The sequence below is a fragment of the Schistocerca cancellata genome, unplaced genomic scaffold, assembly GCF_023864275.1.
Source record: "Schistocerca cancellata isolate TAMUIC-IGC-003103 unplaced genomic scaffold, iqSchCanc2.1 HiC_scaffold_1005, whole genome shotgun sequence".
NCBI lineage: Eukaryota > Metazoa > Arthropoda > Insecta > Orthoptera > Acrididae > Schistocerca > Schistocerca cancellata.
In genome coordinates, this window is record NW_026047010.1 from 20,001 (window position 1) to 25,000 (window position 5,000).

General features: G+C 52.8%; 1 non-coding gene across 1 annotated transcript in view; it reads right to left on the reverse strand.

The window, feature by feature from the left end:
- The window catches only part of LOC126150829 (small subunit ribosomal RNA), a 1,909-nt gene extending 783 nt beyond the window's left edge, over positions 1-1,126 (reverse strand). The window contains exon 1 of the ribosomal RNA XR_007531684.1: positions 1-1,126. This exon is cut by the window's left edge and continues 783 nt beyond it. This is a non-coding gene — a ribosomal RNA (small subunit ribosomal RNA).
- Positions 1,127-5,000: the final 3,874 nt, after the last annotated feature.

The window sequence follows — 5,000 nt, forward strand, 5'->3', positions numbered from 1 at the left end:
GTTTATGGTTAGAACTAGGGCGGTATCTGATCGCCTTCGAACCTCTAACTTTCGTTCTTGATTAATGAAAACATACTTGGCAAATGCTTTCGCTTCTGTTCGTCTTGCGACGATCCAAGAATTTCACCTCTAACGTCGCAATACGAATGCCCCCGCCTGTCCCTATTAATCATTACCTCGGGTTCCGAAAACCAACAAAATAGAACCGAGGTCCTATTCCATTATTCCATGCACACAGTATTCAGGCGGGCTTGCCTGCTTTAAGCACTCTAATTTGTTCAAAGTAAACGTGCCGGCCCACCCAGACACTCAATAAAGAGCACCTTGGTAGGATTTCAACGGGGTCCGCCTCGGGACGCACGAACACGCACGAGGCGGTCGCACGCCTTCGGCTCGCCCCACCGGCAGGACGTCCCACGATACATGCCAGTTAAACACCGACGGGCGGTGAACCAACAGCGTGGGACACAAATCCAACTACGAGCTTTTTAACCGCAACAACTTTAATATACGCTATTGGAGCTGGAATTACCGCGGCTGCTGGCACCAGACTTGCCCTCCAATAGATACTCGTTAAAGGATTTAAAGTGTACTCATTCCGATTACGGGGCCTCGGATGAGTCCCGTATCGTTATTTTTCGTCACTACCTCCCCGTGCCGGGAGTGGGTAATTTGCGCGCCTGCTGCCTTCCTTGGATGTGGTAGCCGTTTCTCAGGCTCCCTCTCCGGAATCGAACCCTGATTCCCCGTTACCCGTTACAACCATGGTAGGCGCAGAACCTACCATCGACAGTTGATAAGGCAGACATTTGAAAGATGCGTCGCCGGTACGAGGACCGTGCGATCAGCCCAAAGTTATTCAGAGTCACCAAGGCAAACGGACCGGACGAGCCGACCGATTGGTTTTGATCTAATAAAAGCGTCCCTTCCATCTCTGGTCGGGACTCTGTTTGCATGTATTAGCTCTAGAATTACCACAGTTATCCAAGTAACGTGGGTACGATCTAAGGAACCATAACTGATTTAATGAGCCATTCGCGGTTTCACCTTAATGCGGCTTGTACTGAGACATGCATGGCTTAATCTTTGAGACAAGCATATGACTACTGGCAGGATCAACCAGGGAGCTGCGTCAACTAGAGCTGAGCAGCCGGCCGCCCGGGAGTGTGTCCCAGGGGCCCGCGCGAACACGCAAGCGTCCGCTCAATTATTCTGCAAACAGGAGGAGGCTGAGCTCCCCTGCACAATACACCTCGAAACCCTCTCAGGTCCCGGCGGCGCGCAGCGCCGTCCTAAGTACTTGGTCGGGTTCGAGAGAGGCGCAATCGCCCGGAGTTAGGCGAGTAGACGCTTTAGGTGCGACCACCCGTGCTCCCAACTGAGCTTGCCGCTGCCGACAGAGGCCCGGGAGCGTGCTGTCGTGGCATTGCCGGCGGGAGACAACACGCGCCACCTACGGTGACCGGCAGCTCCAACGCCAGCGCCACAGAAGGGCAAAGGCCCCACGTGGGTGCCGAAGCGAACTCTCCCAGCACAGCGCACGTGCCAACACGTCTGCACAACTGCGATACAAACCACCAGCGAGAACCGCTGGGGCGACCGAGCAGCAGACGGCGTCGCGGCGCCGAGTGCCGGGCGGCGGCGCATCCTCAACGCACACAGTCCTCAATCGGACCAGCACACTGCAGATGTCCACCGCGCTTCGCACCGGGCCGGCGAGGACCCACTTTGGCTGCACGGCGCCGCGCGCAGGGTGCCCCGGCGCGCAGCTGCGCCGCCTGCCGCGTCCGTCGGCCGGCGCGCCTGCCACTGGGCGCCCCCACCAGCCGGCTGTAGCGCGTGCGCCCACGCACCGCGCGGCCAGCACGCCGGGCGGCCCCCCCTCACCGGCCGGGGACAGTCCCACCCACCCACAGCCGCGTATCGCTTCACACCCAGATTCACATTCACGTTCGTTGGTATGGTGGGGACCGCTTCGTAGCTGTACCGATCGTTGCCCTCACAGATGTACCTCCAGCAAGGACAACCGCACCACAACGGGTTACCAGTTGTTCATTTGCGTAACGTCACCAGTAAACGTACACGTCCATCCCCGTTTGCAAAGTCAACTATTATTGCATGCCTGCCTGTCAGGTGTCAAGACACACTACATCCGCTCACATCCACGCAACAAAATGTGCCCGACTAGAGGGCACGTGGAAGGTGCCCCCGTACGTATGCGATGTCCATTGCGCGACCAACTGTCAACCGGCCTCTGTAGCATGTCGCAGATGTGGAACGCGGGGCACCGTGCTATCACATTGTGTGAGAAGAGACTACTACGTCTGCATACACGCGCCACTACATGAACAGACGGCTCATGCTGATCGCCATCCACTGCGTCCATTACTCCCACACGTCTCTATGGCGTACCACACTGCAATGCAGCTGTTATGGGGAGATGACACGTAGCTGTGTACACAACATTCTGAGCGGGTTGCGGTTGGACAATACATTAATGTAACGTGTCATATGCCAATTACAGAGCAGGGTAAGGCACAACTTGGGTTAGGTTAAGGCACAACTTGGGTTAGGTTAAGGCACAACTTGGGTTAGGTTAAGGCACAACTTGGGTTAGGTTAAGGCACAACTTGGGTTAGGTTAAGGCACAACTTGGGTTAGGTTAAGGCACAACTTGGGTTAGGTTAAGGCACAACTTGGGTTAGGTTAAGGCACAACTTGGGTTAGGTTAAGGCACAACTTGGGTTAGGTTAAGGCACAACTTGGGTTAGGTTAAGGCACAACTTGGGTTAGGTTAAGGCACAACTTGGGTTAGGTTAAGGCACAACTTGGGTTAGGTTAAGGCACAACGTGGGTTAGGTTAAGGCACAACGTGGGTTAGGTTAAGGCACAACGTGGGTTAGGTTAAGGCACAATGTGGGTTAGGTTAAGGCACAATGTGGGTTAGGTTAAGGCACAATGTGGGGGTAGATTGCGGTACAAATTGCATTACATTGCGGTGCAAATTGCATTACATTGCGGTGCAAATTGCATTACATTGCGGTGCAAATTGAGTTACATTGCGGTGCAAATTGAGTTACATTGCGGTGCAAATTGAGTTACATTGCGGTGCAAATTGAGTTACATTGCGGTGCAAATTGAGTTACATTGCGGTGCAAATTGAGTTACATTGCGGTGCAAATTGAGTTACATTGCGGTGCAAATTGAGTTACATTGCGGTGCAAATTGAGTTACATTGCGGTGCAAATTGAGTTACATTGCGGTGCAAATTGAGTTACATTGCGGTGCAAATTGAGTTACATTGCGGTGCAAATTGCGTTACATTGCGGTGCAAATTGCGTTACATTGCGGTGCAAATTGCGTTACATTGCGGTGCAAATTGCGTTACATTGCGGTGCAAATTGCGTTACATTGCGGTGCAAATTGCGTTACATTGCGGTGCAAATTGCGTTACATTGCGGTGCAAATTGCGTTACATTGCGGTGCAAATTGCGTTACATTGCGGTGCAAATTGCGTTACATTGCGGTGCAAATTGAGGTAGGTTAAGGTGCAACACAGGTTAGGTTAAGGTGCAACATAGGTTAGGTTAAGGTGCAAGATGGGTTAGGTTAAGGTGCAAGATGGGTTAGGTTAAGGTGCAAGATGGGTTAGGTTAAGGTGCAAGATGGGTTAGGTTAAGGTGCAAGATGGGTTAGGTTAAGGTGCAAGATGGGTTAGGTTAAGGTGACATAGGTTAGGTTAAGGTGACATAGGTTAGGTTAAGGTGACATAGGTTAGGTTAAGGTGACATAGGTTAGGTTAAGGTGACATAGGTTAGGTTAAGGTGACATAGGTTAGGTTAAGGTGACATAGGTTAGGTTAAGGTACAAACTGGGTTGTGTTATGGTACACATTGCGTTGTAGTACAGTACACGTTAGGTTTGGGTACGGTACACAATGTGGTATGGGATGGCGTGTTGTGGGGGGGAGGGGGGGGGGAGGTTCGTTGATATCGACCGTAGGACGTGGATGCCCGAGGCAGCGTCAGTGTGTCAAAGGAGTTATGTCACGTCGGGATGCGCTTTTCGCCAGTGAGAGGGGGCGAGCCGTGTCTGTGGTTGCGGCAGACCTGTGTGTTTCATTCCTGCCAGTGTGTTTGTGCTGTAAGACGAGGCAGTGTGGTGGTGATGGGTGCACCCCTGTGTAGGACATGTGTGGGTGTTGGTGGCTTCTCTGAGCAATTGTGGTTGTCGGACGAGTGGGGTATTCTGTTTTATGATTGGACCTCCCGGTCTGGTTATCATAGCGTAGTTGGTGTACTGTGGCGGATAGGATGCACCGGACGTTGGTCCATGCTGGTGCTTAGTAGTTGTATCTGTGTCTGTTACAGGCAGAGAGTAGTGTGTGATAGAGTGTGTGGCTGACGTGTGGTTCATTTTGTGTGTACGGACGTTCAGCATGTATAGGGGCATTTGCGTATATAATCTATCATAATCTATCTATGTGGGCCTGCATAGTTTACTGAGCAGTGCTGTGAGGTGACTGAACTACGAGTGACGTACTGATTTACAGCGGAATGATTGCCTTGTACCAAAGATGGAGTATCGGCTCTACGACAGCGTTGGCACCGCAGGAAATGGTCTCGTAAAACGGCCCTCCCACCGTCATCGTTGTGAGGGGTAGGGACCGCCTATATTCTGAGAGGAGCCCTGTTTGCCACTGGGCGTGGGGTCTCGCATCCTGCGGTTCAGTGCCCCCAGGGAAGCGCGCGGAGGTGGTGCTGCTGCTGCTGCTGCTGTAGCAAGCGAGCTACTTACAGCATGTATAGGGACAGCGGGAATATGGCATATTCGATATAACTCTTCATGAAACGCAAGATATAGGGGCGGATTGCACGTTACGAGTGCGGGAAGAGTCCGCCGTTCATCCGCTGGAGTTGCGATTTGGGCGGTTGGGGTGGGGCACGTGCGGGTGCGGGTGGAGCGATTGTCGGTCGACGACTTCGTGCGACGCAGGCACA